The sequence below is a fragment of the Bubalus kerabau genome, chromosome 1, assembly GCF_029407905.1.
Source record: "Bubalus kerabau isolate K-KA32 ecotype Philippines breed swamp buffalo chromosome 1, PCC_UOA_SB_1v2, whole genome shotgun sequence".
Lineage (NCBI taxonomy): Eukaryota > Metazoa > Chordata > Mammalia > Artiodactyla > Bovidae > Bubalus > Bubalus kerabau.
Window position 1 is genome coordinate 231,045,089 of NC_073624.1, and position 24,644 is coordinate 231,069,732.

General features: G+C 38.2%; 1 protein-coding gene across 2 annotated transcripts in view; it reads right to left on the bottom strand.

The window, feature by feature from the left end:
• Window positions 1–11,030: 11,030 nt before the first annotated feature.
• ZNF300 (zinc finger protein 300) overlaps window positions 11,031–24,644 on the bottom strand; it is a 68,641-nt gene continuing 55,027 nt past the window's right edge. Inside the window, exon 6 of one of the 2 annotated variants that reach the window (XR_008706427.1) lies at window positions 11,031–11,572. The gene's annotated coding sequence lies outside the window, so the exon portion shown is untranslated. Of the gene's footprint in view, window positions 11,573–16,868; window positions 18,386–24,644 lie in introns of those variants that run through there. The other variant, XR_008706428.1, reaches the window with a different exon arrangement.

Consider the following 24,644-nt stretch of genomic DNA (forward strand, 5'->3'; position numbering starts at 1 on the left):
TGAAACAAGCAACTGCCCAGAAGCAGATTTGTGTAAATGATTGGAGGTCAAAGGCATACCACTATGGGGAGGGAAACTTGCACCACAAAGGTAATTAGGCGCTGAGTTGACAAGGAGCACTAAGTGTCAGAACAATCTACCTTGAAGTCCTTAGGGAAATACTTTTTGAAGAATTATTGCACAAACTTGTGACTTCATTTTGTAGGTTTAATGAAACATGTTTGCATTCCTACTTTGGTCATATAATTCAGCAGGTCACTAATGTAACAGGAAGTCTATTGCAAGTAGACTGAAAGGAATTGAGAAATTATTAAAAAAAAAAAAAAAAAGCAAAACAACAAAAAAATGTGTTCAAGAATGTCTGTCCTTCCCCGTTTCCTCAAATTTCAGTATTGTTTAAATAATGCTGTATTTGAAACAAGTAAGGCAATAAAGTAATAATAATACTCTACAGAGTGCATAATGAAAGGTCAAGACACTTCATTAGTTGGGACCTGGTCTAAATTTTTGTCTTATAAGATGAAACCACATTAAAATATTTTATATTAATAGTTGACTGTGCTTCAGTGGGAAAAGTGTTTGGATTTCTACAGAATATGATTTTAGTTTAGTAGCTTGAAACGTCATCCACTGGAAATCAAAAAGGTAATTCCTAACATGAAGTTCCTAATTTACAAACTACTCATAGAGATCACCTACCTATATCCACATTGTTTATTTGGTACTAATTCCTCTGCCCCCAGCCACATTCTCAGAGAAGATAAAAACAGAAACCTGACAGGGCATACTCTTGAGAAGACCCCCTCAGCCCCCAGAGCCAAAATAAACCACCAGGGAGACACAAACTTGTTGTTGGATGTAACATGATGGGGATGTAACATGCTGGGATGTAACATGCAGGCAGACTGAAGGTTAGACAGAGAGGGACAGGGGGAAAGAGATGGACAGGGAGACTGAGATGGCAGGGCAGCATGGATAAGAGAAAAAAAAATTGCTTTTACAATGAAAAATTGGTGTAAGAGTGAAAAATTGGTGTCACTAAGAAGTTTTGTGATACGAATAATAGAAGAGGGATGCTGATTTTAATAAAATTCTGGAATCCATACTTCTATATTACCTTAAATATTTTCAAAATAGATGATTAAAGTCATGACTATGTGAGTTTTGGCTTACCAGCAAAAATAGGGATCTGTATCTGTGATTATATAAACTGTTCCAGAATATAACTTTACTGAGTATCTTTTCTGTGCCAAATACCACAGGCTTTTGAAATAACTGTGGAAAACTTACACTGTTATCATTCCCTTCTGAGGGTGAATGGTAGGAAATGCAGTCTTGTTTTGTTTCAGTGAATTTTTATCCAAGTATATGCAGCACTAAGAGACCACAAGATCCAGGAATCAGCACATGGAAACTTCATAGCCTGGGTCATGACATACTGGTTGTCCAGATAATGAAACTGAAACTTGCAGTGGAAATTGCAACTGAAATCAGTTCCAACTGCAGGGTGATCAGTGAGAGAAGATCCATTCCACTGTCTAGGATCTTAAGGGAGAAACAGACTGGAAGGAAGGTGTAAGTTAAAACTGTAAATTAAAACTGTAAGTGTGGGTTCACTCTGTCACATTATAGACCAGATTGTCTCCATAGTGACACAACTGTCTGAAGGAAAGGAGGGAATGCTGAGAAAGAATTTCAAATGGATTGTTCTTGAGGCTCAGTGAACAAGAAACTGTGGTCAACTAAGTACATACATCCCTTCTTTCCCAGTGACCCAAGTCCAAACACAGGTCTAGTGGACTTTCTTGGGAGCTTCACCTCCCAGTACTGATTACCACCAGAAAACCTCTCTTCACTCATTGTAGATACCAGAGTTTCAAAGTGTTTCCTGTTCTCTGAAGGATGATGCCTTCTGAAAATGGAGAAAATCAGTTTCCTATCAATAAGCATAACAAAGCAGGGATCCAAAATTACACACATTTTGAAAAGGAAGGTCATCTAATGTACTTTTACTTCCATCCATGAAAAGGTAACAGCCTCACAAAAAGTCCTCTCATCCTAAGTGAGTGAACTGAAAAAAATTTCTGAAACAGCTATTTTCAGATAATGAACAATAGGTAATACAGGATTGTGATCAGTGAGGAAGGGAAACAAGCAAACCAAGCCCTAAAATCACCCCAGTTTTCTACCTGGTGATTTCCAGGCACCTGCATAAAAAGTGGGAATCAACAGAAACCCTGCCATTCTTAGAGAATTGTGTCCAAAACTCTTTAAAGGAATAAAACAAAATCTGTCACTCAATAATGTAAAAATCACACATTCAGCATACAATTAAAATAAGTAGAAATGGGAAGAAATAGGCAAATGTGACTGGTAACCACAGGAGACAAAGAAGAAAAAGCAAAAACAGAGTGAGTGGACAAGGGATTTACACATATGTTCAAGTATTTTAAAAATAAACATAATGAGATAAATGGACAATATAAAGAAGAATGAAATGGAACTTCTAGATATGGAAAATATAATATCTGAAATTATGTCACTAAATGAAACTAAAAGCAGATTTAACTCTAAGGAGGAAAAAAAAAAAAAACGAAAAACAGTGAAATTGTAGGTGTAATAGCAGGCATCACACAAAATAAAAGATTTTAAAACAAATTTACCGAATGACAAGAGTCTTAGGACATGTGACATATATCAAGCAGTACATGGAACTGGAGTCTTAGAAGACGAAAAAGAAAAAATAATTGTTGAAAATATTTAAAACAAGTTGAAAACTGTAATAAAATTCTATACACGAGATAAAAAATTCTAAAGCAACCAAAGGAAAAAGAGAAATTGCAGGTAGAAGAACAAAAAGGTAAGAATCACTGCAAACTTACTGTCACAAATAACGAAGGTCAGCAGAGAGACAATTTTATAGGGTTAAAATGGAAAATTTTCTATCTAAAATTCTACATCCAGCAAAAATGTTGCAAAACACTTTCACTTCCAAATTAGTTCTTTCAAGTTCAAACATGTTTAGGAACCAACTGAAAATGTGTACAACCATGAAGAAATAATTATTTTTTTTAATATATTCAACATCAGCTATAGTACACACAGTTTAACTCCGTTATGAATGTAAAAACATTAAAACCTTTCTTTGGACTATTGGAGTCTCATTTTGTTGGAGTATAGCAGCTTGTTAGAATGAAAAAATGAATTTTGTGTGTACTACAACTGAAATTTTCTCATGGGTTTCTTAATTTAGTAAATTTATAGTTTTAACTATGACTCCAATATTTTTATATTATTACCATCATAAAACATACAGTTTGGGAATTTCCTGATGGTCCAGTGGTTAGGACTCTGCAATCTTGCTGCAAGGACCTCAGTTCAGTCCCTAGTTGGGGATCTGGGATCCCACAAGGCATGTAGCACGGCCAAAAATACAACAAAACAAAACAAAAATACAGTTGATCCTTGAACAACACAGGTTCAACTGTGCTGGTCCACTTATACACAGATTTTTTTCAATAAAAATATTGGAAACTATTTTTGGAGGTCTACAACAGACCAGAAATATTGAAAAAATTAAGAAAAAGTTAGGTATGTCATGAATGTAATATATATTATACAATGTGTTATTTTCATGCACTGGAGAAGGAAATGGCAACCCACTCCAGTGTTCTTGCCTGGAGAATCCCAGGGACGGGGGAGCCTGATGGGCTGCTGTTTATGGGGTCACACAGAGTTGGACACAAGTGAAGCGACGTAGCAGCAGCAGCAGCAGACTACTTCAAAGCAGTACTCCTTCAAGTTCTGAGGGATCAAAAATTATACATGGATTTTCTAGGGCAAGGGGCAGGGTGGTCAGCGCCCCTAACCTCTGCACTGCTCTAGAATCAACTGCAATTTCACAGTCAATGTTAAACTTTTGAGCTAAATTTATACTTTCAATTATGTAACTTGTTTCATGTTCAACAAAATGAGATTCCAAAAAAATTTTTTTACTGTGTGAACTGAATAAAAGAAACAAATTGTTATTAAAATTAACTAATTTTCTGGTTGATGCAGCTAAAGACATTGATAAAAACTGGCCTCATTCAAACTCTTGGCAAAATTCTTCCAGTGAAACAACACAGTAACATTAGAACGGCGCACAAGACAACTTGAAGGAAAAATGAACAAAGCTGTTTTAGAAAAACAGTTTAGAAAAACAGTGACTAAATAAAAGGACATGTGCCACAAACTGACATTCAAACCCCCTTCTGCTGTCTTATATGTAAATTTATCATCTTTGGCTAGAGTCTTCTTAGGATACTTATTTTTTAAAAAAACGCTGAAGCTTCTTCAGCTAATTTTCATGGGGTGAGTGATATCACTACTACTCTTAAGGCAGGTGGAAAATACTTCCTGTAAGGAGCACACACATAATCAACTCTCTTTAAAAGAAACACAATTTAATCATCTAATATTTTATTAAATGTAAACTTTTCAGGTTTTCTGGCTCAGTGTTGCCCAAAAGAGTCATTGCCAAATGGGAAAATGTTTAAGCCATAAAATAGCTGAAGGTTTATACCATAGAGTTTGTGGCAAAATCATCCTAGCTAGTGTTCAGGCTACTCTTTATAACACTGCACATGGGAGGACCACTTATCTTCTGTTTCCCACATAACATCTCATTACAGCTGTTGTGTAACTGCCCACTGGTAGTCAGGAGCTGAGGGAATATGGCTCACACAAAGTTCCAGTCACTTGCTTCAGTCTGAAATCATTCTGCAAGGCCAATCCAGCTCCAGAGCTCCTTGTGGGATCAAAGTCTCTCTCATCACTGCCTCACAGTTCACCTTGCGCTTTCTCCACTTTCTTCCTAATAAAAGCTGCACTCAAATGTTCCTCTCCAATCTGCTTCCCAGAGATCTTGAACTAAGACCCAAGAGTCTTTCTGGGATCCAGCATGCCACATCTCTCAAAGGCTAAAAAGAAACTGTGCAGGTGTAGGCTTGCCTGAGAGCTGAGAAGAAAATATGGGTAAGTGTTCATGGAAGCTGCCATGCAGGATACTGAGGTGCAAAGAGATGTTTGGGCCAGTCAAGGCTGCCATGAGCACAAGAATGCATAGGTGGTAGAGCGCTGAGATCTAGAGAGACCTGCTGGGAGTTGGAAAGAGTAACATGCATGCTTTCTACTTAGACTTGAGTTCAGTTTGCTGACTGCTGTACAGAGGATTTAGCAGTCTCTTATGTGGAAAGGGAGAAGAATACAGATAGGTAATAATATAAGCTTATAGAAAGTAAGAGCAGTATATCCAAAGGATGCTATGTTTGGTTGTAAAGCTTTAAAGGGTGATTTTCTTTAAGCCTTGTGATGCTACAGTTCATGTGAGAAAACGTGTCCTGTGTTTTCAGAAGCTATACTTATTAGAAAAGGCGTATTCAGAAAAGGCCTCTCCTTGCCGCTATCATTCAGAAAAGGTCCTTCCCTTGCAGCAGCCATCAGAGATTAAGGCATCTCAGGCTTAAATAAGACATCCCCACCCACAGCTCAGAAACTTTCACAGGATCTACAAAGAGAAGAATTGCTCTGAGCTGATCTCTGCCAGTTTCTGTTTCAATTATCTGTTTCTATGTAACAAGTCACCTTCAAATTAGTGGCTTCAATCAGCAACAATTATCATCCTGGCTCAAGAGTCTGGATTTGCTGAGCTCACCTGGGTAGTTCCTTCCTTATGCGGTATGAGCTGTGGCTGCAGCCATCTGGAGGCTCAAATGGTCTGGAATGTCCAAGATGGCTCACTGAAGGCTCAACTGATTTGGAATGTCCCAGATGGTGGCAGTTGGAGCTGCCTAAAGGCTGGGATTTCTTGCGGGGCTGTCAGTCAGAGCACTTTGATCTTCCTTTATACGTCATCTTCAAGTGATTCACTTGGGCTTTCTTAAAAGTCTGGTAGTCTCAGGATAATCAGACTTCTTCTATGGTGACTGAACCCTAAGAATACAAAATTAGAAGCAGTCATGTCCTTTTAGGTCTCAGGGCAGGAGTAATATAATAAATAACACTTATGTCACATTCTATTAAAGCAAGCCATCAGATTCAAGAGGAGGGGACCAAATGAGACCTCCAGGAGTCATTCATTCCTGGTCACTGATGTATAGATTACCACAGCTTCCCAATATTTCTATTTTCAAACTGAAATGTTCACAGTGGTTATCCTGTCCCTCTTTCTTCATTGGACGTTATGTGTGAATTTAGTCTCCCCTAACCCTAACCCTAACCCTAACCCTAACCCTAACCCTCTGGATTAAGAGGCAGATGTGAAACTTACGCAGAAACTATCATGCAATGCTGAACTTTGAGACTAAGCCAAATGATAGGAATTCAGGTCGCCTCCCTTAGGGAGGATATTTTGCACATTAAAAGAAGGTAAATAACCAAGTAATGTATTAGATAATACATATTATAATGTTAATACAGTATAACATAAAATATATCCTATAATATACAAACTATATAATATACCTTAAATATATATTATCATATACAATATATTAATATAAATAATATTAAGAATATTTTAGAGATAATGTTCTTAAAATTGTTTGAATTCTGAAGAAAATTTTTAAGGTAAATTTTGTGAAGGAGCCTGAGCCTGTGCCTGATAGGAATCTGCTTTCTGACTTCAGACTATACTACAAAGCTACAGTAATCAAAATGTTACCAAATTCGCAAGCCCATGTGCCTGACACACAGTAAGGCCTATCAACACTAAACAGAGTTTGGAACAGAGAAAGGTTTATTACAGATTCATACAAGGAAATGGGTGGCTCATGCCCTAAGAACCCCAAAGTTACTGAAAGCTTTCAGCAGTCCCTTTAAAAGTAAAAGGTGAGGGATGGGAGTGGTTGGTTGTTGCAGACTTCTCCATGTCAGATTCTTTGTTCTTGAGGTCTGGTCATGGTCAGGTAACAATGTTCCTATAAATTTCTACCAGATGACTGTTATTCTCTCTCCTGAACAGAAAGGGCAAAGTCCCAAGGTGTGACTTTTACCCTCCAAGATCCCAGTCCTGTCTCAGAGGAGACAGATCTCAGCTGGCAGCTCCTTCAAGGACAGGTTCCCACATCCTGCCCAGCTGTCATCCCTTAGGGAGCCAGGCACCCAACCCAACTGGCCCTTAGTCTTCTCAGGCTGCCCAAAGCAGGAGACTAGGGCTCACAGACTGTAGCCCATACAGACAGCCACTGCTATTAGGTTGTAGAGACAGGGACAGGGGAGAGGCTCACCGCTGCCTCAAGGCCTGGGCCAAAGCTAGCGGAGGGCCTTAGTGAGAGGCTCTGGAGTCCTGCAGGATGTAGTCTCTAGTTTGTTCCCTGGAGCCTCTAGTTCACTCACGGGCCCAAGGCTAGGTAAGCTGGCGGGCCTCCAGGAGAAGGCCTGAATCTGCCTCTTACCTCCCTTTCCACCTGATGACCACCACACTACCACCCCTTGGCTGAATCATTTCCCCAGTGGTCCCTCATTGACAGTTACCACTGGGCAGGGCTGAACAATAGCTGAGCAGGACAACCAACGGTCACTCATTGACAGTTGGCTGCTTGTGGGTGGGGCCCACTGAGGCATCGACCAATGGCTGGGCAAGACCTAGTTGCCTAGTAACAGGATGTGGAGTAATTAGGCATAGCAATGCTACATGCCAAGGGCTGTGCTCTTCCTGTTCTGTTACAAAAACAGTATGGTACTGGCACAAAACCAGACACAAAGATCAGTGGAATAGAGTAGACAGCTAGAAATAAACCCACACATTTTCAGTCAATTAATCTATGACAAAAGAGGCAAGAACAGAAAAAGGGAAAAGATACACTCTTCAATAAGCAGTCTGGGAAATTTAGACAGTTACATGTAAAAGAATGAAATTAGAACATTTTCTCATACCATACACAAAAATAAACTCAAAATGGATTAAAGAGCTAAATGTAAGACTGAAAACCATAAAACTCCAAGAAGAAAACAGAACACTCTTTGACATAAATTGTAGCAATATTTTATAAAAATCTGTCTCCTAAGGTAAAGAAAACAAAAGAAAAAATAAACAAATGGGATCTGCATAGCAAAGAAAACCATTGACAGAATGAAAAAGACAGCCTACCAAATGGGAGAAAATATTTGCAAATCATATACCTTATAAGGGTTAATATCCAAAATATATAAAGAACTCATAATGTCTCACAACAAAAAGCAAACAATTCTATTTAAAAATGGGCAGGGGAGCTGATAGGCATTCTTCCAAAGGAGACTTTCAGATGGTCAATAGACATGTGAAAAGATGCTCAACATTACTAATAAGAGAAATGCAGATCAAATAAGTATCCCCTCACATCTGTCAGAATGGTTATTATCAAAGATACCACAAATAATAAATGTTGGTGAGAATGTGGAGAAAAATCTTTTTTCCTATGAAGAAACTGTTTGTAGGAATGTAAATTGGTGCAGCCATTGTGAAAAACAAGATGGAGGCCCCTCAAAAAACTAAAAAAGGAACTGCAATAAAGATCCAGAAATGTCATTCCATAGTACATATCTGAAGAAAACAGCACTAATTCAAAAAGATACATGCATCCTAATATTCATAGCAACATGAATTACCATAGGTAGCAACAGATGATCAGTCCCTCAACAGATAAAGAAGATGTGGTGTGTATATACACACACACACCCACACACAAATGGAATATTATTCAGGCATAAAAAGAATGAAATTTGGGGATTTCTCTGGCAGTCCAGTGGTTAAGACTTCGTGCTTCTATTGCAGAGGGCACAGGTTTACTCCCTGGTCAGGGAACTAAGATTCCACATGCCATCTGACCTTAAAAAAAGGAAAAAAAAAGAATGAAATGGACCTAGTGGGTATTAGTGAATTAAGTCAGAGAAAGACATATACTGCATCTTATCATTTATATATGGAATCTAAAAAATAAAAAGATGACTATAATGAAACAGAAACAGACTGACAGATGTAGAAGAAAAAAAAAGTAGTTGTTACCAAAAGGGAGAGAGGTAGGCGATATGGAGGTACCAACTATGTACAAAATAAACAAGCTACAAGAATATATGCTAGAGCACAGGGAATGAGAGGGTAACAGGCAGGAAGGCCAGAGGTCCCCAAGTGGCAGGAGGAAATAAACTGCAAGTGGCAGACGCTTTTTTTTTTTACTTCTCTACACAAATTTAAAAGAGGCTTTTAATTCTGTGTTGAGGACACCTGGTTCTTCCTTGAGCTAACCAATGCAGTTTTGTTTTTTTTTTTTAATGGAAATGTTTTTCTTAAGCTGTGTAATGAAACTATGTATTTGCTTTGGAATCTGCCTTTCTTCAAAATGGTTCTGCCTAAGACTAACTTTTTTTCTTTTCTCAAACCTTAGGCTGATAATGGCTCAACAAACCAGCATTTATGTCAATTGTTTTATGGCCGGGGGATGACACACCTCTTGCCATCCTATCTCAAAAATGCATATTGTGGGAGAGGAGCCTGGTAAAACTCCCTCAGCCTTGAGGTGTCTTTCTTACCTAATAGCTTTCTAACAGACATAAAACACCTTGCTAAAAACTAGCAAAGGGGCATTCTTTCTGTCCCCTTTCTGTCTATGTCAGAAGCTTTCCCTATCTCTGTTATACTTTAATAAAACTTTGCTACACAAAAAGCTCCAAGTAGTCAAGCCTTGTCTCTGAACCTGGATCAAAATCCTCTCCTCTGGGGATAGGATACGAATCCCAGCATAACACACGGCTTGCAGCAGCAACCTTTCAGGAATATATCCAATATTTTATAATAACTTTAAATGAAATATAAGCTATAAAAACTTTGAATCACTATGCTGTACACCTGAAACTAATACTATTAATGAATTACTATCAATGAATTTTAAAAAGAGAAAAAAAGATACAGATTAAAATTAGATAAGGGGGACTTACCTGGAAGTCCACTGGTTAAGACTCCATGCTTCCATGAATAAGAATTCATGCTTATGAATTGGAGCAAACTCTGGGAGATAGTGAAGGACCGGGAGACCTAGCATGCTGCAGTCCATGGGGTCACAAAGAGTTGAACACAACTTAGACTGGACAATAACAACAACTCCCAGCTCAGGGGAGATAGGTTTGATCCCTGTTTTGGGAACTAAGATCCCATATGCCACATAATGCAGAAAAAAAAAAAAATTAGCCAAGGAAAAGGAAGAATCTAGAAGAACCATCAGATGCAGATTTTGTCCTCTCCCCGTGGACTGATACAGACATTTAATTCCCCTAGCAACAATGAGAGACAACATGCACAAAGTATTACCAACCCACAAAGTTCATCTGAGCCGGGTGTCCAGAGTTTTTATTCAGGATCATTTAGAAAAGGAGTGACATGGCTGACCTTAGTTACTTAGTCTCTCAGATGTCAAACTGCTGTCAAGTGTACCAAAGCCCCATGTAAAAAATGAGCTTTTATCAGTCAGTATATTCCAAAAACTCAGAGGTTAACTTCTGGGAGCCTGGCAAGGGTCAAACCTTTCTTTGGAACATGCAGGTTTTAGACAACCCAGGCCTACTGAATTTATCCTTTACTCCAGAGAAGCACATTCTTTCTTGCAATCCAGAAACTGGTGGGGCCTAACAACAGAGGTAGCATTAGCAATGACAACACTTACCACGCACCCACTACAGGTGCTATAAACATGAGAGCAACTGAGGATGCAGACATAGGACAGTTAATCTCAGGTCTGGCTAGAGCAGCCTTCATGTACCCAGGAGGAAGTGGGGCCAGCATGTCCATGGCAGGCATTTGTGAAATATACTAAAAAATGTTTAAAATGGCTATAGAAAGAGCTACAAGCCTGGCCTTGTCATGGAGGGCACTTCTAGTATGTCACCAGGAACTGCTGATCTCTCCCCAGGGGGCCGTATGAGTGTGGTGATCATAGAAGCCTGTTGCAGTAGTGTGATCCCCTCATCCCAAACTCCAAGGGTTTAAAGCAACATGAGTGAATGAGTGAATGGCACAGAAACGTTTATAGCTGTAAATGCTTACATTTAACAAGAGGAAAGATTTTAAGTCAACAACCTAACTTTATCTCTTAAATATCTGGGGAAACAATCTAAACCCAAAGCGAGCGGAAAGAAGGAAATAATATAGATTAGGGAAAGTTGCCTAAAAAATACAGTACAGGAACTCAATATCATTTCTCTTCCAATTAGAAACTCAGCAGTGTGCACTCAGTCTTAAAACATTTTTCCAGGCAATGAGATATAATTATAGACAAACTAACCTGACTGAGAAATATTTATTTCATTTTTCTGGTTGAGACTGGTGTTGAGGTTGGAAGAGGCCACAATCTTTTTTAGCTCAGTTACCAGGACTGAAAACTCAGTGGAGAACAGGCCTTTCCCATTTGCTCTGTTATTTTCAGAGTGTGGCTTTAAATTATGTCTTTGGAGGTCTCTCCAGCTTGCTTCAGGTTCTGAGACCATCCTGCATCTTTACAAACCAGATGGACAACTCTGGCAACTCTGTTCTTGATGAGAACATGTGAGGAACTTCCTGTTCCTGTGAAATGAGAAAGGAACAAGCAGCTCAATTAAGAAATCAGAAAGTGATTTGATTCTACTTTCAGTATTCTGAATATGATGGACTAAATGGAAAGACGGCCTATCTCCTGTACAGTGCTTAGTCACTCAGTCAAGTCTGACTTTTTGTGACTCCATGGACTGTCGTCCACCAGGCTCCTCTGTTCATGGGGATTCTCCAGGCAAGAATGCTAGAGTGGGTTGCCATGCCCTCCTCCAGGGGATCTTCCCAATCCAGGAATCAAACTCAGGTCTTCCACATCGCAGGTGAATTCTTTACTGTCTGAGTCATTAGGGGAGCAACAGTGAAGAATTTTCTTCAAAATAAATGATTATCCTAAGGAATCAAATATAGAAGAAAAAGGCAAAAACAAGTAATTTTTAAGAATTGAGATTAAAAAAAATGAAAGAAGATAATAATGAGAAGCTGAGTAAGAATTTATAGTAATTTCACAAGCACCCTAAAAGTTGGTTGAATGATACAGTTCTAATCAAAAGTCATTATACTACAACAGAAGTCAAATTGTCAAAGCAGAGAAATTATGCACCTTAAAGGCAAATTTTACTAATCATTAATTAAAGATACAAGCAAACAGAAAGCATAACATCTATCTCTGGAAGGGTCCAAACTACCATATACACTTCCAAAAAACAGATTTTTGTTCTAGGATGTATTCTGGTTTTAGAATTAGAGATCAGTGTTCACTGTGCATGATGGACATGTGCTGTACAAGTCAGTTCTAGGGAGCCATTTAAGTCTAGAGCTTCTTATCTTTATGTATTTCATCAGTCGTGCAGAGAAGGAACCTACAAGACTAACTTCTGTTCTCTAAGTTTTGCTCTATAATCAGTAAATTTCAAATTTCTTCACAATAAGCAATGCAAAAATTCGGATAAAAAACATTCTCAGATGAGAACTTCTTTGGTTATCTTTGTACTAGGAAATTTACATTGAGAGTTACATAGCTGCTGTTCATTCTTTTCATTTTGCAGGGAGCTGCATAAAATGAACTGCAGTGCTGAGAGCAGCGGGGAAATGAGTCAGCATATGTCAGATCACTCCCAGATGCACTCCACAGACACCATACTGTACAAGTTCCACATTGTGGAACTTGGCTTCTTTTAGGTCACCTGGTCAAAGACAATGACATGCTTCTGAGCATGCATGAAAATGGATGTTGGGCTCAAATGAGAATGTTTCTGATTCTCACCTTTCTGAACTATCCTCTGGACTCATAATTCTTCACAGTTTCAAACTTTCTTTTTATACATTTCCCAGCTCTCTGTTTCTGATCCATATTGAGGACCAAAAAGGCATGCAATGCAATCAGGGAAAAAGGCTAAAGGCAGAAAGCATGAAAGATGGAATGATCTAATTTAGAGCAAATTAGAAATAGAAATGATACAATCAGTTTGCATCTGATGAAATTCAAGCATGTTTCAATATATGCATTACAGCAGACTTCAATGAGGCAGAAAATCATGAACAATGGAGACAAATTAGAGGAAGCATGCAGAGATACACAGATGTGCCAATGGCCCTTGATATCCAAATTTTCAGACTTGGATTATATATACTATCTTCTCAAAAGAACACAAAAAGCTCAAACATATACAAAAATTTTATATATTATATAAGTAAGATTAAAATATACTAAAGGAAATGAAGAGGAAAAAAATTTTTAAATCTGTGATATAAAAGATACAATCAATATAAAAGATACAATAATGATCAAAAACTTAAAATTTAACAATATTTATAATTAGTTATATTAAAAATAACTCATAAAACAGTAAAAATTACAACTTGTATCAAGTGAAAGCTATATTCATTCGCCTACCATTAAGAAACTCTTACGTATCAATAAAAAAAGTGTGAAAGTGCAAGTGTTAGTCACTTCGTTGTTTCCGACTCTTTGCGACCCCATGGACTGTAGCCTGCTAGCCTCCTCTGTCCATGGAATTCTTTAGGCAAGAATACTCGAGTGGGTTGCCATTGCCTTCTCCAGTGGATCTTTCCAACCCAAGGACTGAACCTGGGTCTCCTGCATTGCAGGCAGATTCTGTACTCTGAGCCACGAGGGAAGCCCATAGATAAAAAGATGAACATTATATATGAAACCATTATATTTTCCCTCCAAAACCTGTTTCTCCAACATTTATCCCAGACTCAGTGAATAACAGTTTCATCATTCCAGTTAAATTGGGCCAAAAAACATCAAGCAGTTATGAAACTTCTGTTTCTCTCATGCTCATTTCAGGAAATCCTATTTCCTCAACACTCAACAAAATCTGCAGAGTATATGTGCAATACATACTGTTTGATGTTCTAAATGAACCTGGGAACAACAGAGTTCAAAATCTTGATACTTGTTGGCTTCAGCATAACTAGAAAGAGTTATCACTTGATATTTCCAGAAAACATCTCCATATTACCATATATCAAGCTTTCTTTCCATTAGCTAGAGCTTAGAAAACATTTGTGGATTTTGAATCCATATTTATACAGCTCCAAAAATTCAGCTGGATTGGAGCGAACCTCGTATTCATAATGAACACTAAACTTTGAGAATTATCTGCATAAATGATAATCTCAATTTCACAATAACTAGAAAACAAAAATTACTCCATATTATGATTAATTTGGTTCTTGCTTATGAACTAGATATTTTATCATGGAGCCCATGATACTTGGCTCAGTTTTCCATAGAGATTGAACTTATGTGTCAAATGTCATGCAACACTATTCAGATTTTGAATTTAAAATCTAAGGGGACTCAGCATAAGAACGAACATTTGGGACAAAGGAAATCATTCAACTGGGATGAACCATATATATCTATAATAATACATATAAAAATTACAGTGAGTTAATAAGCATTTTAGAGAAATGCATTTAAAATGTTTATCCCATATAAATACTTTCAAAATAAAGCAAAACATTAAAAAAATAATTAAAATGTAGAAGAAAGAGTTGTCAAATAGGTCACTTATACTGTTATTTAATTTTTCTTGCCAGTCTTTAACCTCAAGTCACATGCTTATAATTTTTAAGAGCTTTGATGTTTGTTTCTCAAAGCATTCAGTCCAGTATCTTAATAATGGCAATGGCAACTTAAGAACTTATCTTGACTTTTCTTTACAGACTCTGCCAATTGAATGAAATGTCAAGCAAATCCTCTCATGACCCAATCCCTGGGATATGGCTGCCAGTATCACAATAGCCACTATATTCAGAGGCCAGCATCAGCAGGTCTGATTCACAGAGATTTCTGGCTAACAATGCGGGAAGACACCATGACCACAAAGAAGTTATAAGAAGTTATAAATTAACCTATCAAAATTACTGGGTGATTTAGTCTTTACATAGTTGCTATTTTATCATAGAATCCATCTCATTTCTGACATCTCAACTAATGTTCACTAACTCTTACAATATTATCTCTAAGCTCCCAGGCCAACCTTTTCTCTAACAACCACCTTTTCAGCCACAGACAATCCTAGGTCATCTTCTCTGCCCCTACAGAATATGCAATATTAAGTAACATTTAATACACTTAATGGGCTTCCCAAGTAGCTCGAACGGTAAAGAATCTGCCTGCAATGTGGGAGACCTGGGTTCAATTCCTGGGTCAGGAAGATCCCCTGGAGAAGGATATGGCACCCACTCCAGTATTCTTGCCTGGAGAATTCCATGGGCAGAGGAGCCAGGTGGGCTACAGTCCATGGAGTTGCAAAGAGTCAGACACCACTGAGTAACACTTTCACTTTCACTACACTTAATACCTGCAGCTACCTAAATCCTTTTCCCCAACACAGAATGAAGAAATTGTTATTCAAGTAATTCAGCAGAATTGACAGAACTGTTCTAAATTTGGGGGACATCTCCAAGAACAGTGATGAGAGAGTGACTTAGAGTACTAGGATCAAAACCAGGGTAACAATAACTACTGGAGAGGAAATGTAGAAAGGGAACCCTCTTGCAGTGTTGGTGGAATGTAAATTAATACCACCACTATGGAGAATAGTATGGAGATTCCTTGCAAAACCAAGCATAAAACTACCCTATGATCCAGCAATCCCACTACTGGGCATATACCCTGAGAAAACCATATTTTAAAAAAACACATGTACCCAGTGATCATTGCAGCACTATTTAAAATAGCCAGAACACGGAAGCAACGCAGATGCCCATCGACAGATGAAGATAAAGATGATGTGGTACATGTATACAATGGAATATTACTCAGCCATAAAAGGAACACATTTGAGTCAGTTCTAGTGAGGTGGATGCACCTACAGTCTGTTATACAGAGTGAAGGAAGTAAGAGAAAAACAGCTACTATATATTAACACATATATTAGGAATCCAGAAAAATGGTACTGATGAAACTATTTGCAAGACGGGAATAGAGATGCGGATAAAGAGAACAGAGGGCTTCCCTGATAGCTCAGTTGGTAAAGAATCTGCCTGCAATGAAGGAGACCCTGGTTTGATTCCTGGGTTGGGAAGATCTGCTGGAGAAGGGATAGGCTACCCACTCCAGTATTCTTGGGTTTCCCCTGTGGCTCAGCTGGTAAAGAATCAGCCTGCAATGCGGGAGACCTGGGTTCGATCCCTGGGTTGGGAAGATCCCCTGGAGAAGGGAAAGCCTCCAGTACTCTGGCCTGGAGAATTCCATGGACTGTATAGTCCATGGGGTCGCAAAGAGTTGGACACAACTGAGCAACTTTCACCTCACTTAAGAGAACAGACTTGTGGACACAGCAGGGGAAAGAGCGGGTGGGACGAATTGAGAGTGTAGCACTGAAACACACACATTACCATTTGTAAAACAGATAGTAGAAAATTGCTGTATAACACAAGGAGTTCAACCTGGTGCTCTGCGATAACCCAGAGGGGTGGGATGGGGTGGGAGGTGGGAGGGAGGTTCAAGAGGGAGGAGATATATGTATACATATGGCTGATTCACATTGTTGTATGGCAGAAATCTATACAATATTGTAAAAAAATTATCCTCCAATTAAATAAAAAAACCAGGGTAGTAGGAATTCTTGTTATTTTCCTTCAAATAATACAAATTACTGTTCATGTTTCTTCAAGAAGAGCTGATATACAACTTCAGTGTGTTCTAGGCATAATGTCAAATTTTAGGATTTTCTTAAAGGTATGCAATTTTATAAAATGCATCAACATATAAATCTACTGAAAGAATACTAAAACAAAATATATATGCTCTATAAATGAAAAATTTTATTACAAGATAAAAATAATTGAGTAAATAGGTGTGTGTGATATATTACATAATTTTAGGTTCCATTGCAAAATGGTAACATGGGTACCCTTGTTCAAAACTCAAAGAAAAGATTACTGAAAATTCTAAAATATAAAGATTTTACCTTTAAAATGTTTATTACTTAGAAAATATAATAGAGGTAATAGTGATATATTAGAACATAAATTTTTAAGTTGTAAAAACTATTTAGACATAATTTATATAAAATAATGAATAAAATACTATACTCTTGTGACTTCTTGATTTAGCATTGATTTTTTTGGCTTATCTTTCTGCAAATTTATTAGGTCATCACAATTTATAGCTTTAGCAACTTAACTTTCACATGGGTATAACTGAAAGCAATATGAGGTAGTTTTAGTGAATGTAAGATTGTACCTAATTTTTTAAAGTATCTAACTTTGAAAACAATCTTTCTGCTACTGGAACTGTTACTGGAGCTGTGATTATTTTTTTGGTGGTGACAACCCTGAAACATATTTCTGATAAACTATTTTGAAGGATAAACTATAGTTCATTGTCAAGTTGTTAAGTCTGACATTAACACTTTTTCTGGAAAGATTTAACTCTTTATACAAGTGAGTTTCTTGTCTGAATTGAAAGGTTATGCAATGGAAATTTAATGAACTACAAGGAAAAATTAATTTTCAAGGTGCCTTCTGAATAACTGGTTTATGCAAAGTTTCATATAAAAATAGTGCTTTTTTCTGTTAAATTGTGTGATCTTTAAATTTAATTTCTATCTTTAAGCCTATGGGTACTTGCTTGTAATGACTCAGCAATTTCCAAAACCAGAATGATACTAATAACTTTCTGATATGTTTTATTGCAATGTCTATGTATATGATGTTATTTTATAATAATTTACTGACACAGTTTACAGGGTGGGCATCTGCAGTACCTGTCCCAGTGCTCAGCACCAAGAGGTAATCATTGCAAACACTTAGGGATGAGGTCTGGAAGCAAACAGCCTACCACCCAGGTCCTGTGCTGTCCCATTTGAAAGCTGTGCCCCCTGTACTCTCTTGGGGCTGTGCCCACGGCCACTTCTGCTGCTGCTTTGGGGCCTCCCATCTTAGGGCCCCTGCACATATACAGACACAACCACTAGGCCAGGTACTCAGGGACAGTGTACCTGCCTTGCTCACTGGCTGCAATCAGCAACCACCATTTATTGCTGCTCACGACTCTGTGGATTAGCTGGGCTCATCTGAATAGTTTTTCTCTGTGTGGTGTGAACTGTGGCTGCAGTCATCATAAGGCTCAACTGGTCTGGAATATCCACGATGGCTCACTGGAGGTTCAACTGATTTGGAATGTCCCCGATGGTGGCAGTTGGTCTATGCTGTTGGCTGGAATCTCAGGTGAGGCTGTCATTTGGTGCACTCTGCTTCTCCTCCATGTGGCCTCTCCAGGTGGCTCACATAGGTTTCCTTAAAAGTATTGTAGTTTCAGGATAATCATACATCTTCCTTATGGTGGCTGGACCCTGGGCCCTGGCAGTACACAATTGGAAGCTGTTAGGACTTCTTAAGGCTTAGGACAGGAGTTAGTCCAAATGTACTTCTGTAGTATTCTACTATTTAAACAAGTCACAAGACCAGTTTAAATTCAAGAGGAGGGGACTAAATGAGGCAAACTCTAGGAGTTGTTCATTAGTGGCTATCAGTGTAAGAGACAACCACAGCCAACCAGTCTTTTTCAAAATGGGGAATGTTCACTGTGGTTGGTCTGTCTCTGTTCTTTTATTGAATGCTGGGAGGCAGGTAAGTTGTAATTTTTAGTTCACAGGTCTCTGAATTAAGAGAAGGTATATCTGACACTTATATAGAAACTATGATGAAATCTTGAACCTTCAGCCTTAGGCCAAAAAGATGGAAATTTTGGTTGCCTCCTTTTGGGAGGGGGTGAGGATATTTTGCATGCTAAGTTAAAGGAGGTAATACTTGTGGCCATACAAGTGGACCACACAAATTTAATTATTTTTCAAAAATTTTCTATCTTATCAGAGCCTTTGAACATTGCTATATTATGAGTATTATTACATTAAAAATTACCCAAAACTCATGATTAAAAAAAAAATACAGGTTTGCTATTTCATAGATTTTGTAGCTCAGAAGTCCAGGAACAATTTAACTGGATCCTTTGCTTCAGTGTTTCTCATAGATTGTAAGGAAGTTGTCAGTCAAGGCTGGGGTTCATTGAATGTTCAACTAGACAAGGATGTACTTCCAAGCTTACTTGTACTTCCAATTCATTTTTTCACCAGTTTTCTTCCTTGTTGGCTGTCAGGTAGACCCTCACTCAGTTCCCTGTCATGTGGCACTCTCTCCACAGTGCAGCTCTCAACATGAGCAGAGTACTTCATCAAAATTAATAAGGAAGAACTTCTACTAGTACTCATCTTTGTTACATAATAACAGAAGCGACACCCTGTGTCACCTTTGCCATAGTCTATGTTAGAGGCAAGTCACAGATCCTGTGACCACACTCGAGGGAATTGCACAAAGGATGACCATATAAGTGTTGGTATAAACAGGGACTGTCTTCAAGTCTGTCTGCCACATGAAGTCCCTCACTGAGGGATAATTAGACTTTTGTACCATTTAAGACCTGAACATATGACTTATTTCAGCTAATGGATGTGAATTATGTGCTCCTTTGAAGAAGGTCTTTAAGAATCATCTTTTACCACTTTCTCTTTTTTTTCCTTCCCTCTAAGACGAGCAATATCCCAGATAACCCATCAACCTGCATCCTGGAGCTGATACACTCTAGGTATGTAAATGGAATAAGAAATAAACTCTTTGTTGCAAATCACTAAGATTTTGGGGGAGGTGTTTATCTGCAACATAACTTAGTTGAAACTGACTGACACAGCTGATCCAAGAGAGACATCCCTGGGGGTGAAGCATCCTCTGGCTAGCAACAGGGGAGAGCTACTACTTCCCAAGACCAGGAGGGATGTGGGAAGTGGGGGAGGGACAGAAAGCGTGAACACATTGGCCTGCTCTCTGATCTTGGACTAAGGCTGCCCCTTGACAGAAAAGGACTGAAAGTCAGAGCCTAGCAAATGTTAAATAACCCTTCTGGGACAGATGAAGGAAGGAAGAATAATTTATAGGGGAGCTGAGAGGAAATGACCAGAGAGGAAAAAGGAAAACCAAAGAGTGGTGGGATGGAAAAGAGTGATAATGGAATGAATATGCAATCACATTGAAAGACTCTTCTCAGGGTTGCATTAATTTAAGGTTAGTAGTGTCTATCAGATTTGGAAAATAGATTCTTACATGTGATACAAAAAGAGAGATATGTAATTGCCATGAAACAGAGTATGGTGATATGATGTATTGAAATGACTAGTCAATAGTAAAGTTGTAGAAAGGAGTTCTAGACCACCTTTGAAAAAAATTTGGGAAGAGATGCAATGATTACCCTTGGATAATTCTGAGATTGGAGAGAAAAATAAAATGATTGGTTTGCAGACAATTTTGTGTGTTAGAAGATGCAACATGAATGAATTCCATTCATGAATACCTCTTTTTTTCTGGAAGAATCAAAGTAGGCTATCTGCTAGATAAGGTAGAAATAATGTCTCAGAATTTAAATTGAAGAGCAAGTATGATGAAAGTAGGTTACTGTGACACGTGCAAAGTTGGGAAGATGTACTCAAGAAATGTGATGTCAGAATATAAAATAACAAATGTGGAGCAGTAGGGTAAAAGATAGTATTTGGAGGGTAGCCACAAGAGTGGGAAGCCGAAGGTGAATTGAGACATGAGACAAAGATCATTGAAACTAAGCAGAAAGATAAGGATTCAGATTCACTTTCACCAACACTGATATTAGTAATGCTAGTATTATTAATAATATCAAATACTACTGAATGCTGGCTCTGATGCCAGGCACTATGCAGAGATTGACATTTATTATTTAAGTCTTCGTAATGTCTATAAAATTAATATTATCCCCATTTTACAAATAGTGATAGTGAAAGTAGCTCAGTCATGCCTGACTCTTTGCGACCCCATGGACTAGGCGGTCCATGGAATTCTCCAGGCCAGAGTACTGGAGTTGGGTAGTCTTTCCCTTCTCCAGGGGATCTTCCCAGTCCAGGTAGTGAACCCAGGTCTCCCACATTAAAGGTGATTTTACAAATGAAGACACTGAAATTCAGAGACATGACATAATTTACCCAAAGTCATAAAGATAGAAAATAAATGATTTGATGACATGTCTGTTTGATTGTAAAGCCTAGATATGAAGTGTTAACACTATCCTTCTTTCTAACATTAGCTTACTTTGGGTGAAATGGGTATACTGGGCTAGTTTAGGAATGACAGAAAACTTGTTGATGGAAATAATGCAAATATTAATTTTATAGTCTTAAATAATAAATGTTAATCTTTCTGCATACTGCCTGGCATCAGAGCCAGCATTCAGTAGTATTTGATATTAATAATACTAGCATTACTAATATCAGTGTTGTTGAAAGTGAATCTGAATCCTTATCTTTCTGCTCATTTTCAATGATCTTTGTCTCAATTCACCTTCAGCTTCCCACTCTTGTGCCTACCCTCCAAATACTTTTAGCCTACTGCTCCACATTTGTCATTTTATATTCTGCTTTCAGAACTTTCTTTAAACTCTCTTGCAGTGCACGTCTGTTGGTGATAAATTATTTCAGCTTTTGTAGTTCTGAAGACATTTTCATTTAACAATTGTTTTTTAAAATATATTTCTAATGGGCCAAGATTTCTATATGGACAGTTTTCTTTTTTTTAGTAATGTAAAGAAGTTACTCTATTGTCTTCTGGTTTGCACTATTTCCACCGACAAGGTTTCTGTCATTCCTAAACTTGCTCATCAGTATATAACACATTTTTATTCTCTTTCACAGTCATTCTGCCTATATATCCAATGTTCTTTTCTCTCTGTTGAATACACCTAAGTTAGTTCTTATTGCCAGTCATGCAAGATTGATAAAACAACCCAACACTATAAAGCCATTCAAAGAAAGCATTTCTATTATCTCCAAACTCTTCCAGTTGTATATATTAAATATGTACAGCTTTTTTTTTTTGAGTCATACACCAATAAACTGGTCTTAGGGGAAAAAACACTATTTTTCATTTCTCTTTTGCAAAGAAGTAATATCTCATTAATACTTACCCTAGATCAGTATCAAGGGGGGAGTATCAAGAAAGACAGGATATAAGGGAAGAGAAATGTATTGATGGCAACCTTTATGCCACTTATAAGGTAAATAACAGTTGACCTTATTTAATAAAACTGTCATTTTGGGAGTAGTCACACTATCAACACTATTTTACAAATTAAGAAAGCTGGACCCTGAAAGATTGAATGATCTATTCAGGGTACACACCCAGTGACTTGCAGAGCTATGATTTGAACCCAGCTGTGCTGATGGAAACACTTAAGCCCATAACTCTTCTCCAAAGGTTACTGTGGGCTCTAAGGACAGGTAATGGGTTCACAAGTCACTGCTACCAAATCCCCTGATTCATAGAAAGCCTCTGCCTTGCTCACCCTCTGCCTTTTTCATCTCCCTAATTCTCTTATTTTCGCATAGCACCTGTCTGGTCTAAGAAAAGAACTCTCCTATCTCCTGCATGAGTGCTGTCAAGAATCCTGACTCCCCACAAGGAGTCTGAAGGGTCAAGTTTCAACCAAACATTCAATACAGAGAAAAGGACTAACTAGGACTTTGTACAAGTGTAGCAACAACCACATGTAGAGTAACAAGCTGGACCAGCTGGAGATAGGACACTGCTACTCATTTAACCTCTCCTGGCCTCAGTTTCCTCTGGGTCTTCTGAGAAATGCAGAAGAAAGCAATACACCCTAATGTGTTGTGGATTCAAATCTGTCTCTGCGCTTTAACATTTGTGACCCTAGGCAAGTCCCTCCTCTCAGAGTCTCATGCCTTTGCACACTGTTCTGAGCCACAAGTGAAAGGTATCAGGAGTGCATTTGAAATTGCTGTGCAAAGTGCTAAATGGAGATAAGTGATCATCTGATGGTATTGATTTGGACTGTTGATCCATATGACCATGATATTTTACATGACACAGTTTGGTGGTAAAGAATGTGACTGGAGCCAAAGTTCCTAGCTTGGATGCTGGCTCTGCTATTTGCTATCAGTGTAGCCCTGACAAATAACATACATTATATGCTCCCTAGTTTCCTTTTATTTAACAAGGGGACAATAATCGTATTTAAATCATAGAATTATAATTAAGAATTACATGAGTAAGTACACATGAAAGGCATAAAAGTGTTCCTGGCAAAAGCAACCAATTATATATTCGTTTACATGAAATTTATATAAATCAATATAATATATATAATATGCTGAAAACTTGTTGGCAGTAAATGGAAAAACCAGGATGATATAGGGGGTCATGATGAGACCTGCTAGGCTGGGTAGCAGAAGATGAGGATGGGGTTCAGCTTCCTCATTTTCCCTTCTCCCATGCTCCAGAACCCTTTGTGATTGTTCTGTAGCTCTGTGAAGCAGGTCTGGAAGTCCAGACCAGAGTGGGTATTCTCTGTGTTCAGCTTCCTGGGGTATAAGTGCATTTTAAGTGATAGAAAATTTGGCTGGTTACTTCTGAAATTTATTGAGTCCTGGTGCAGTGGTTCCATCCTTTACTTTTGCACAAAGTTGGGGTCTCCTTTCTGCCTTGATACTGCAGCCAGTGGTGTACATAATTATAAATGTTTGAAAAAAAAATAGGCATTTGTCAGATAAAGGAACTCTAGGCTTAGTCCACAATAGAGACTGACTTGACTTATTTTTCCTTTTCCTATTCCCACTATTCTAAATCAATTATTGGAATGGAGAGATAACAGGAATGGGAGTTCTCAGGAGAGATTAATATATATCATTTGACTAACAAGACTGGTTGGGTGGACAACAGATATAGTGGAGACTAGGGTTTCTAACCAAAGTTCACAGACCATCTGCTTAGATGTGGTAACTGTGATTCATGGACCATGGATTGGTTCCTAAAGAGAGTTCAGGGCACCTGAAGAGAACAGGCCCTCAATGCTTATTCAGCAGCTGCCTTCCTATTATAAGTGTTACCTGGCCAAGCCTCTCCCTTGTTTTGGGGCTGACTCAAGAGAGCAATGTTGAGCCTCTAAAAGGCTCTAATACACATTCTACTCATGAAGCAAAATCCTACAGAATGGAGCATACACATTCCAGAAAATGTGAGTTTCTGTGCCCCTTTACAGTAGACTACTATCTGAAATACCAACTGAGGACAAAGGCAGTAAGTCATTCTTTGAGTGTGACATAGAAGACTCAGTTGAAAACACACACCTGTGTCTGCCTTATGTATGCAGATATGCACTGTACCTATGTCTGCCTTATGATTTCTCACTAACCTTTTGACATTAATCTTAATTCCTGGGGCTCTCAGGGAAAATTTTGAAATAGTCCTTCTCAGCTGAACATTCTACAAAGCTTCTTATAAGATCTCTTTCTCCTCCTTTCAATATGGAAACAGTACAGATTTCAATTTTATCAGTATAGAATGTCACTGTACTCATTAACGAATGTCTGCTGCTTGCTTAGAATTGGAAGTATAAGAAATGGATCCCCTTCTTCATTTTTTCCCTTGTTTTTCACATCAACTCAGTGGCAGGAGGAGAAAGTGGGAACTTAAAAAAGCTAAGGTTTTGCTATTCAACCCAGGCCTCTCCGGGGGATATCTTTTTGCTCCT